Here is an 11,124-nt window from a genome sequence, read left to right as displayed (position 1 = left end):
GGGGGGCAAAACCGAGCCCCCCCTCCAGCTTAGCGAGCAGAGCACCCCATCTCTGGCCCCCCACCCCTCCCCACCCTGCACCCCAAATTTACCGCACACACACCCCCCCCCCCGCAGAGCCTGCAGGGCGACCAGGGGAGCGCCCAGCCGGCGGGGGCGGGTCCCCCTCCTCTTCCTCCTCCTCCTCCTCTTCCTCCTCAGGAGCCGGGGGGGGGGCGAAGAAGAGCACGTGTAACCCCCACCCCCAAAAAAAAAAAAAAAAAAAAAAAAAAGAAAAGATGTGCTGATGAAGGATGATGCTGCAGGGCTAGCAGGTCGGCAGCCCCCCCATGCACAAGAATAAAAATAAGATTTCCAAGCGCGGTTCTTCAAATTAAAAAAAAAAAAAGAAAAAGGCTGAATTAAAGCGCTCCCCCCCGGAAAAAAAAAAAAAAAAAAAAAAAAACAAAAAACAAACAAAAACCAACAACCGGAAAAAAAAAAAACCCCCCCAACCCCAAGCAGGCGGGTAAATAATTAATCCCAGGCAGATGCAATTAATCGGCGGCAGGAGCAGCTCGGCGGCGGAGTCTCCGCATCCGAAGGCAAAGTTTGGGGGGGGGGGGGTGTCGGGGTTCACCCGCTGCCCCCCCGCGGGGGCTGGAAGCGGGGGGACCTCGCCACGACCATGTAAAAGAGGGGGGGGGTCCCCTGCTCCTCTGCCCCCCCCCCTCCCCCGCTTCGGCTTCAAGAGGAGGGGGGTGCCCCCCCTTCTACTCGCCACTAAAATTAAAGAGGAGGTGCGGGGGCCTTGGGGAAAGCGGCAAGTTTGGGGGTTCTGCCCCTTGCCGCCCCCCCCCCCCTCCCCCCCCCCCCCCCCCCCCCGCCTGCAGCCGGGGCCGGCCGTGCCGTGCCCGCCGCCGGGGGGGCCCCGCCGCTGGGCGCTCCCGTGGCCGCTCGCCCGGCCGGAGCCGCATCGGGCTCCGGTGGGTGCCAGCGAGGGGAGGGAGGCAGGGGGAGGTGCCTTCCTCCTTCTCCTCCTCCTCCTCCTCCTCCTTCTTCTCCCCCTCCTTTTCGGGCGAGGAGGTGGAAGCCGAGATGCGATTTGATGCCAGGGGATGCGATGCAATGCAGCCCCCCCCCCACACCACCCCCCTAAAATCCCCCAGCAGGTTCCCACTCACCCCACGCACACTCCATGTCCCGCGGAGAGGAGGCTGCACGGCCGGCCCTGCCCTCCCCTGCAATGCAAATAAATAAAAAATGAGGTTTGGGGTCACCCTTGGGGGGGGGCAGAGAGCTGCATCCCCCCCTGGGGATGGAGAAGACCACCTGGCTTTGGTCCCTTCTTACCACCCTGGGGGGGTTTGGGTCCCTTCCCCATCCCCGCTGTGGCTGGGGTGTCCCCTCTGCTAGTGTCACCCCGGGGGGGGTCAGCCTTGTCACCCCGTTCCCTGCAGCGCTGTGCATGCAGGCAGGGCCCGGCTGCAGCCCCCACGCGTGGCTGGGGACCCCCTGTGCCCCCACCCCCCCCCCCCTTGGGGATGGGGGGTCAAGAATCGCTTTGCCCCTGTCCCTCGTGGGTTGCCTGGTCCCCTCCACATCAGGGGAGACGCTGGCAGCATGGCTGGGGAGGGATTCCCCTTGTCCCGGCTCGCCGCTGCCAGTATAGAGCCATGGAAGAGCTGGGTTTTTGGGGAGCATCGCTGCCTTCCCACCCTGGGAATGCCACATTCCCCTCAACCACACGGTCCCCAGTGGGGATGCTGGCATTTGGGGACCGAATACCCATGGCAGCCGTTCCCTACGTGGCTTCTGCGTCCCTTCCCTGTGACTGTGCACCATCCAAGGGTGGATTTTCCTGCCTCCGCCAGCCCCGTGAGCACCGCGGGTGCCTTCGCCCTCCCTGCTCTGCTGCCGTATATTTCCCCATCTCCCTTCACCAGGAAATATTGGCCGGCTTGTTCATCCTGGCAGCCTCATTTACAGTGGAACTGCATAAGACATCTCCATTAATGCCAAAATAATTCACGGCAATTAATGGGATTGACCTTGAGCAGTGACAGAAGCTGAAGAAGCCCCCAAGAAGCGGCAGCCCGGCAGTGCCGAGGGGGGGAGGACAGTCCCCAGGCTGAGCCCCCGCGCACCCCCAACACCTTTGGGTGCTGCTGGGAGGTCTTTGCAAACGATGCTGGGGGATGGCAGAGGGACCAGGGTGAAGAAGAGGAGGGAGAGGGGGTCTGCCCCAAAACCCACCACCCGGAGCCCTGCGGGAAGGGCAGAGCATCATTTCTGGCAACCGAAAAGGCCCGGCTGCTGCAGCGAGCGGCCCCATGCCACCGCCCGGGTGACCGCTGCTTGTTTTCATAAAAATCCCGTGATTTATAAGCCAATCTCCCGATTGCTTTGGGGAGGGGAGGGCTGACTCACGGGTCTGAATCCCCAGGGATGGCGAGGCAGCAGACTGAGCGAAGCAGTGGCCGGGCCGTGATTCATTGCTCCCAGCCTGCCCGGGGGGCGATGGGGCAGAGCCTCAGTTTCCCCACTCCGAAACGGGCCCCGAGGTCAGGAAATTAGGGATGATGCTGGGACCGTGCCGCATCCTGCCCCGTCACGAGAGCTTTTCCCGCTGATGGATGAGAGCTTTTAAAGCAGGGTGTTGGGGTGCTATCCCTCCCGCCTTCCCGCGGTGCCTCTGGCAGGTTCTTGGCACCGCCGCCAGGATATTTTTCAACTGTTACAGAAATAAGTATTTTTACCCCAGTTGGATTTTATTTATGGCTCCCGCTTTGGCAGGCAGAGGGGCTGGGGTGGGCAAGAGCGGGCGGCTGTGATCTCTCTTTCCTGAGCAAGGACCGAAGCCAGCATGCCGGCGGGGTTGCCGCTTGTGCCAGGGAGATGCCAGAGATAAATCCTGTTATTTTAGCAGAAGCCAAGGCAGGGAAGGTCAAAATGTGACACTTGCGCAGGGTCCCATCCGTCTTTGTGGGGATCCACCTGAGCATCTCCTGCTCTTTTGGACATACGATGCACTGGGAAGCCCAAGGATGGATTTCTCAAGGAATTACCAAAAAAATTCATTGAGGGATGTCCAGGCAGGGCTGGGTCTGGCTTCCCACATCACCCCCGGCAGCCTGGGGACACCGGCTGGCACCAGTGACCTCCCACCACGCGTCCCGCTCACCCCAGTGGCATTGGATGCCAGTGGTATCCGCAGTGCCGGGACAGCCCGGCCTCTCCCCGGTAATCCCTGACCTGCATTTCACCTGCCCGTAATCCCAGGGCAGCACTAATCGCTGGGATAACAGTGCCCGGGAGGTGCTAATCGCCGAATCCGGCCCTAATCCCTGTGGGAGCCGCTGCGGAGGTGTCGCGACGGAGCCGCGCCGCGGTGGCGGGAGGGCAGCGGGCACAGGGGCTGCTGCGAAGGGCCCCCCGGGTGATGGGTGCAGGGTCCGGAGGGGTGTCCTCATTCCCTTCGCATGGGGAAACTGAGGCACCCGCAAGGACGATGCCCGCCAAGGCACATCTGAGCTTTCTCCAGCTTCGCTGCGTGTCTCCAAGGGTGATGCAAGGAGCTCGCTGTGATGATAAGATGGAGACGTGGAAGGCAGGGAGGGCTCGTGGGGTGCAAACCTCTCTCTGGATGTGTCGGCGTGGGGAAACGTGGCACCGAACCCCACCTTTTGGGGGGGCTTTAAACAAAAAGCCAAGAGCCAGGGCTGGGGGTTTGCACCTGAGGGAATACTCCAGGCTCTTATTTTTCACGCTGTGACCCCAAGGACCCTCCAAAGAAGATAAATCACCTATAAACCAGAAGGAATTAAATATAAAAAAAGCACAGGACACACCCCAGGACAGTGAAACCCTCAGCCCAAGCCTCCAGTTTTCCCATTATTTTCCAATAAAGATTAATGCAGGCAGGGAAGTTCCTCGCCCACAAGCAGCTGGCTCTGATGGCGGCTGCCTTGTTAGCGGCTGGAGCGCTCGCACCCCGGCCCGACAGCTAATTCTGCGCGGGAGTTGAATGGCTGATCCTGGTATGTGATTAAAAATATATATCAACTCCCTCCCCTTCAAAGCAGCGCCCGAAATACATTTATATCATCCGCCTTTCCTTATATAGTTCTGATAATGACATAAATATAGAAATCCCGTAATTGCCATAAATTAATTTTATATTATTATTTCTAAGGCAAGGGAAAAAAAAGGCTTTTATTGTAATTAATCATCCAGCTGGTTTCCTCGCAGGGTTCATGGTTTGTTACGTGGGTCCACGGCTCTGTCCTGCTCTTGCCCCCTCTCTCTGCCCGCTTGGGGACTGTCTCCATCACTGGTCCCCAAGGCCACCCCATGGGTCTCCTTCCTCCCAGGATGATGTTGGCAGAGGAAAATGGGCGAGAGAAGCAAGAAACGGGCTGAGATATTTCACCACTGAGATGCTGCAGGTCCTGAGCACACCCCATGCTACCCACGGCCAGCAAATTGTTTTGACTTTCGTGTGCCCCGAACAGTGTAACAGCACATTAGATATTGAATGCAATATTTATAATATTAAAATGAATATTTTAATAGCGTATAAAAGTAACGGAAGGGCGAATCAAAGCGGTAGCACCAAGCCCTTTCCTTCTTGCGAGATAAAAATGTTTCATTTCAATTTTACTGTTTGGATTCATCTTTGCCTCGACTTTTACGTTCTATTAAAATATTAATTTGGGCCTATATCATAGGCCTTTAAAATTTTATCTGATATAACAAGTCAACATTATCAAAGTTGTTGGGGCTCAGCACGAGGGAATGGGGGGAAAGAAATGGCCCCGCAAGTAGGAAACCCGGTGGACTCAGCGGTTGAGAGGGGAACATCTCAATAGACCAGCAGTGATATTTTTGCCCTTTCCTTCCAAAAATTTTTACCCCATGGGAAAATTCCTCCATTCCCGTTTTTGCGTTATTTCTGAGCAAAAATAAAAGGCAAATGCCAAAGCTTGGGTTTCCCTTGCAGGGCAGGACCGATGGTGCAAATCCCTGCGGCTGGGTGCCGGGCTGTTCTCCACATGCACGTGAAAGCATCCACCACGTGCCAAAACACCCCGTATAAAAACGGAGCATCCCATCATCCTCGCAGAAAATTGATAAACACCACGTTTCTGCAGCTCCGGGGATTCAAAGCACCTAATTACAGCAGCTTGTCAGGAGGGGGTGGTTATCTTGGCAGCCAGGGAGGCCAGCAATAGCGTTTCTTTTCTTGCCGTGTTGTTAGCTTTATTTATTTTTTTTTTTCACCCAAAAATAAAAAACCGCGTGGAGATTCGGGGGAGGATCTAGCCACTTGGATGAGTTCAAAAGCAGCTCCTCCGAAATCAGCAGTGGGCTGATGGCAGCGCTGAGCCCGCGAGCACCTGGTGCTGGGTGCTGTTAGATGCGGGGAGCAGCACGGCGAGGACCAGCCCGTGTTATTTTTGGAGGGGGAGAGAGAATTTGCAGCACCTAAATCAAATACCAAGCCCTCAACGGACAAGAGGCAAGCGAGACAACGGCAGATGCCAGGAAATCGAAGGCAACAAATTCTGTCTTAAGCAGAAGCACGTATTGCATCCCGACCTCGGGATTTCGGCGATGGCCGGATCCCGACCTGCCGATCACCAAAGCCCCTCCGGTGCCTGGGGGTGCAGGAGAGCGGATGGGAAAACTCAAAGCACCGGTGGATTCAATGCCCGGGACACAGACCCTATAGCCCCTATGGATATAGGGCCGCCTGGAGCAGGGTGGGCAGCAGGCTGGCAGGCAGGAGCAGGCAGGGTGAGCCTGGCCCTGCTCCCTCCCGCAAGGCTGATCAGTTTGCAGCTGGTTTCTCCTACGAGCCCGAAGGGACGGCCGGGGTCTCACGGAGGCGAGGAGAGACGTTCATCATCTCCAAATGGCTCCGGAGCTGCAACCATTTATTTCTAGACCTTGGGCGGGCTGGAGGGCAGCGAAGAGGCAGGGAGGAGGCAAGGCAGGTGTCTGCAAGCCCCTGCCTGCAAAGGGACCCCGCTCCTGGGGGAGTTACTGCCACCCTCCACCCAGACCTCACCAACACCTATACATATAGAGAGATATATATATAAAGCATATAAAAACTAAATGCAGAATCCCTTCTGTTCCGGCCTTGCTGCCTTTATTGTGCTGTTTGGGACCTTGCAGGAGTGCAGGAGAGTGCGTGGTGGCCGTGTCTCTAGGACAGGTCCCCATCAGCATCCCCGCGCTCTCGCCGGGGGACACCTGACGGCCCCAACCCGCCTCTCCATCCCCGTCTCCCTCCCCATTCCCAGCGTCTCTGGCCAAGATGGAAAGACAGACAGGGAAAAGCACTTAAGAGGAGGAGAAAAGCCCATTTGCTTTGGTTTCCCAGTCGCCCCCTCACTTGGCTCAGCTCAGGCTGTTTGATTTTCTGGAGGCTTTTAGGCCTCCCCCGGTCCCTAATCAGATAAAGGGCTGCGGTGGGGGAAGGATCCGGGACTAATGCTGCTGTGGGGATGAGCTCACCGCAGGGCACAGCCCTCCCGCAGCCCCAGCGTGGCCCTGGTGTCCCCTCCGTCACACCGAATAGCTCCTGGCCAAGCCCCCCCGGGTGCACGTACGCTCAGCCCCCGCTCAGCCCCGTGCCCTCTGGGGCAGGATCCGAGAGAGTTTCTTTCCCCACCTCCATCTTCCCAGCTGGGATGCTCCGGGCTTGAGCCGGGCCCTGCACAATTTGTGGTCAATGGAGAGGTTGGGTTGGAGTTGGGTTGATTTGCAGGGCAAAGGGTAGGGTACGGGAGCATCCTGGGCAGCCCCAAATCAGGCAAGATGTGCTCACTGATCTGTACTGACCTGCGGGTCCTCGGCATCCTGCCACCCCGCAGCTCCCTGCTGCGGGATTTGGCCGTCCTCAGGGGGAGTTCAGCTGGGAATTGCATGGAAAAGGCTGTTTGGCCAGTTCCTCCGCTCCCGGGATGTTCAGCCCTGCACCCACCACATCCCCCTGCTCACCCCTCGCCGGGTTCACCTGCCTCCAGCAATCCCTTCCAGGGAAGCGCATCCACGCGACGCCAGCTGGTGAACGCTCCAACCCCTGCAAAATGGGTCCTGGTGGGAAGCGGCGAAGACCTGCACCGTGCGATTATCCTGGTAACGGGTTTTCAATGTAAGCTGCGGAGAAGGTGGCAGAAAACTGACAAAACCACACACACGACTCAGCCTCAAAAGGTCCCTTTTTGGCACAAGGAGAGCCACGGTGAGATGCAGGGTGGGAGAAACGTGGCAAGAGCGGCTTCGCCACCGGTCCAGCCCTGACATCAGAGCTGTGTGTGCCCCACAGAGGTGCTACTGCGGGAATGGAAAGAAAAACTGGGCTGTCCCCTGAGGGCAGGGGGACCTGCCTGCCTGGCGGGGGGCTGTCCCCCAAGCACGGGCTCGGTAAGTGCCAGGCTCATGGCTGGCCCAAGGTTGACAGCCTGGCAGTGGCCGAGCGGGATGAGATCCCACCAGCTCTCCGGTGCTGGGGTACTTGGGAGCGTGAAAATGGGCAGTTCAGATGAGAGCAAAGGTCCATCTAACTCTGGATCTGGTTGCTGGGACAGTCAGCTGCTCCCTCTCCGGCCAGCAGCTACCCTTCCTTGTATACCTTCTCTGTCCCTCTGTCTACCTACCCATCCATCCATGCATCTATCCCTACGTACCCCCTCTTTGTCTGCCCATCCATTCATCCATCCATGCATCCATCCATCCCTTTATATCCTCTGTCTGTCCATCCATCCATCCGTCCATCCGTCCTCCCATCCATCCCTCTATCCCCTCTGCCAGCCCATCCACCCCTATCCCTCCATCACTCCATCCCTCACCCATCCCTCTATCCCTCCATTCCTCCATCCATCCATCCCTCTCTCTACTCCTCCATCCACCCATCCATCCCTCTATCCCTCCATTCCTCCATCCCTCCCCCCCTCCACCCATCCCACACCCCGTCTCTCTTCCCTTCTCCCCCAGATACTCCTCATCTTGGATCCCCTCTCTCCCCAAGGCCACCGTGACCTCTCCAGGTGAGGACCCCCATACCGGCAGCTCCGTGTCCCCCGCCACAGGCCCCCTCTGCCACCTGGGTCAGCACCGCCTGACCGGGGCCGAGGACCATTGCCAGCCGAGCGGCGAGAGGCCCCGGCAGCAAGCAGGGCCTCCCTTTCCCCTTCGCTGGACCTGTCACAACAGCACTCATCGGGGACGGAGACGGCGGCGGGGGGAGGCGCTGGGAGAAGGGCTGAAACTGGCTGAGCATCCCGCAGCCTTGTTTTCGGAGGCACCGTGGATGCGTCGAGCTGAGTTTGCTCTTGGGCACGGGGCGGTGGCAGCTCTAGGGTCCCGCTACCACGAGCATCTCCTACAGGACACCCATTGCAGAGCGGTCCCACCCTGCTGCACCCCAAAAAGCACCCAAATATCTCCAAAATGTCAGACCCCAGCAGCAGGAGGGGGGAGTTCACCCATACCCCCTCCGTGCCTATGGGACGTGGTTCAACACCAGCAGACGCTTCCCTGGGGGATCTCCCTCCGGGCTGGCAACCGAGCGCTGGAGCAGCTAATTGCAAGCAAAGAGTCATCAAACACAGCCCGAATTTCCCCCAGAGGCACCCGAGCGGCTGTCGGGGCTCTGTTGAAGTCAAATGGGGCACCTGCCCCCCCTCCGGCTAGCGGAACCCTCCCCTGCCCGCTGGCCTCGAGAGGGGAAACCAGAGCCCAGCTTTTATCCCGGAGTTCAGAGCCCCATCCTCAGCGCCTGCCCGGCTGGCGTGTCCGGTAGGATAACGATGGAGCAGCTGCTCATTCATCTGGGTCAGCCTCAGCGTTGTCTAATGGCAACCCCAGTAATGGCTGGGGTGTCCCGGGGGTACGGGATCCCATCTGGAGCTGGGCCCAGCGAAGCCCTTTCCTTCCTGCCATTAGTAGCTCCCAGCTGGGATTTGGGCTGCTCCCATCCCTCGTGGCAGGGAAGAACCCCCTGGAAGACCATTTAGAACCATGAATTTTTCAGGAGCTCGTGTAGCAGCCGATAGTTTTCCCATCTGGTTTTGTGCAACGTGGATTAACCCCTTCAGCAGCTCCGGGGTGGGGATGGAGGAGCCAGATCCTGGGTGGGAATGGGCTGCTGTGATTTGGGGGCGAGGGGGGGGATGCAGGGGGAGGGCAGAGCAGGGGCTCGGTTGGGCTCCTTGCTTTGCTCTCTCCGGGCTAACAGCAACCTGCTGCCTGCACCAGAAGGACTGGTGTTGCAGCCAGAACAGGCTTGAGCTGGCAGAGAGTGGGCAGCGGCAGCCTCGGTGGCAGCAGAAATTGGATCTAACCCAAAATATGCCTGAAACCAGCAGAAAACCCCTCATTTTGTACCCGGGCATTCACAGGATGCAAAAAACTGCCAGGAAACCTATGCAAAGGGCTTTGCCTGCATCCCCCATCACCGGCGCTGAGCCTCTGGAACCACAGGCAATCCCGTACCCGACAGAAAGGAGCCACCGGCCAGGGCTGGGAGGCGTCAGGGAAAAGAGCATTTGAACCACATGCATTGCTGGAATCTGGAATAATTATAGCACCGGGGTCAAAAAAGCCTCCTTCAACGTCATTTCTCTGCTCAATATGCAGCAGCCATTTAAAATAAAATAAAGCCCTTAGAAAGTCCAGACGTAGAAGGGAAGGATGGGGAATGGTCGGGAGAGAGGGAGGATTTTCCAGTGGGATAGCCGCTGGGCTGTCTTGGGGGAAGGCAGGGAAAGGATCACAATTTTGTGGCAAAAGCTGGTGTTTAAGGCTTCTAGCAATAATTTCTATCAGAGCTCAGCGGTTTTTTGAATTAAATGCTCCTGACCTTGATGGTATCCGGCCAAAGATGATTCAGTATTTGGCTACAGGTGGTCACATCTCAATTAAAGCCCCCGACATCTTCAGTGACGTGTCTGGTCTATCCTTTACATCAACCCTGCTAACGGAGCTGGACATGGGGATGGTTTTTCTGACGTCTGCAGTCCTTTTTTGACCACCTCGGGGGTTCTGATGGACGATTGCATCTTTCCTCAGCCTCATCTTCCTCTCCCGGAGCTGGGTATGGAGGGCGAGGGTCCCCCATTCGCCCAGGGGCTGCCAGGGTCCAGGCTGCGTTTCCCCAACCTGCGACTATGCTTTGCAAAGTCAAACGGCCTTTGAGGGCTCTGCAGGAGGTGGGTAAAAGGGCTGAGCCCCTGCCACCGACTTACAGGGTGTCCTTTGTCACCTCCCTTCACCTTGCCCTAGCTCGCCCCTGTGCACAGGTCAAAATGGGTTTGCATTTTGGGTCATTTCCAGAAGGCCATGAAAGAGCAGCAAAGATGGGGCTGCACCCTGCCACTGCGTCCCACAGGTCAGGGAGCTTGGCTGGGGGTCCCACCGCAGCCCCCCACCAGTCAGCCTCCCCCCTGGGGCTTCCCCCTCTCCTGTTTCCCCTCTCATTCCTCCCAGCCCTGGTCCCAGCCCTGCCCGAAGGTGAATTTTGGGGAAACAGCACTGATTTAGAGTTTCGTGAGAGCGAGGACCCCATAAATCACTGGGTGTTGTTACAGACTGCCCGTAGGCTGCAGCACAGGGGGACCCCGGATTGGCCTATGGGATGCCGTGGCACCCCAGCTGCACAAGTCCCTTTCCTTATCGTCGGGCATTGTCCCGGCACACACAAAACTCTCCCAAAAGAACAGGCGGTGAGAAAAATAAGAATATGCGAAGGGAAGGCAAGGGAAGGCAGCGAGTTTCTGCTTGGCTGCGCAGGGAGGGGTCTGCAGTGCACAAACAGCATCCGCTCCCATCTCTCCATACCAGTGACATTGAAGCGAGTTGCAAAAAAAATCCATTTTCTTCACCCAGAATAGAAGAAAAAAAAAAAAAAAAAAAAGACATTTGCAGCCTTGAAAGATTTATATCCCACCACCAGAAGCTGGCAAGACCACGCGGGCTCCGTGGAGATGCTCAGTGCCAGGGCTGGCCCCAAACAGCCCTCCCAGGGCAGGGGGAGGCAGGGATGCTCCCCAGTGGGGTGATTCCCATGGGAAAAGCTGGGCTGGTGGGAATGTGAGCACCTGCCCAGCCCTGCTCCGTCCATTACTGATCTTA

General features: G+C 57.8%; 1 protein-coding gene across 1 annotated transcript in view; it reads left to right on the top strand.

The window, feature by feature from the left end:
- SUMF2 (sulfatase modifying factor 2) overlaps positions 1-11,124 on the top strand; it is a 221,877-nt gene that overhangs the window by 94,309 nt on the left and 116,444 nt on the right. The window lies entirely within an intron of this gene.

This window comes from Accipiter gentilis, chromosome 6 (assembly GCF_929443795.1).
Source record: "Accipiter gentilis chromosome 6, bAccGen1.1, whole genome shotgun sequence".
Classification (NCBI taxonomy): Eukaryota; Metazoa; Chordata; class Aves; order Accipitriformes; family Accipitridae; genus Astur; species Astur gentilis.
Note: the sequence above shows the minus strand (reverse complement) of the source record. Positions and strands in the feature narration are given on the sequence as shown.